Source organism: Schistocerca serialis, chromosome 7 (genome assembly GCF_023864345.2).
Source record: "Schistocerca serialis cubense isolate TAMUIC-IGC-003099 chromosome 7, iqSchSeri2.2, whole genome shotgun sequence".
NCBI lineage: Eukaryota > Metazoa > Arthropoda > Insecta > Orthoptera > Acrididae > Schistocerca > Schistocerca serialis.
This window is the reverse complement of record NC_064644.1, coordinates 462,496,530-462,497,553: the sequence shown is the minus strand read 5'-3', so window position 1 is coordinate 462,497,553 and position 1,024 is coordinate 462,496,530. Positions and strand designations below refer to the sequence as shown.

General features: G+C 48.8%; 1 non-coding gene across 1 annotated transcript; it reads right to left on the bottom strand.

Moving 5' to 3' along the window:
- Positions 1-665: 665 nt before the first annotated feature.
- Trnas-uga (transfer RNA serine (anticodon UGA)) lies at positions 666-740 on the bottom strand. The gene has a single exon. It is a non-coding gene; the product is annotated as a tRNA-Ser (tRNA).
- Between the last annotated feature and the right edge of the window lie 284 nt (positions 741-1,024).

Sequence of the window (1,024 nt, the reverse complement as noted above, 5' to 3'; positions counted from 1 at the left end):
CTTTCGAAGACTGTACAGTGCAGAATCGGTATGGCACTCAGGCAAAATCGCCGTGAGTATTGAGACTATATCCGACAGGCACATCAGCTTGAACATACCCCTTTGGTAAAACACTGTCTCCCGCTACACGAAGAAGATCATGACTGCCTGTTGCACATCCTTGTCCGACAGGAATCGTCGACTCTTCAAGTCCTTTTTTTAACAGACCTAAAGCCTGATAATCCCGTGAGGAGAGGTCGGAACCATGGAGCGAGTCCATAAGTGTCTCCCACTTGATTTTATCCGTAATGCTTAAAGCTGGCGTCCATATCGACCGGTGACTTGTACTGAATCCTCAACAGCATTGTGAATTGCAGAGTAACCACGTAGATGAGCATTGAACTTGGCACACCATTCCGAGCAATGGCTTTTGACAGACATACTGCCGCATACACATTCTTCACTCTGCGATGGAGTCTACCGCAGTTTGTCCTTCGGTACTCAAGAAAGGAATAACAGCACGTTGGTCCCATTTTGATGCATTTGGTAATATACTTATGGGGACATGTCCGAAAGAACAGACACCATTGATGACCTGCAGCCGTCTAGAACAAAACTGGAATTATTTCAACACCTTCAGCTGCTAACGGGCGTTGGCATATATCAACGGGGACAGGTGAAATGTGTGCCCCGACCGGGACTCGAAACCGGGATCTCCTGCTTTCATGGCAGACGCTCTATCCATCTGAGCCACCGAGGGCACAGAGGATACCGCGACTGCAGGGACTATCTCGCTCACGCCTCCCGCGAGACCATCATTCTCACCTTGTATGTCCAAACACTACATTCGTAGTGTCCCACTCCAACACACGCATTACTCGTGGAAGGCATTCTTACCAAGTCCCGTAAGATTTCGGGGAATGTGTGTGCATCCGCACAGAGGAAGAAGGTCATGGCCGGTGTTGCCAGAACTATATACTTATAGGGAATGGTCCGAAAGAAGTATATAGGTCTGGCCACACCGGCCATGACCTTCTTCTTCTGT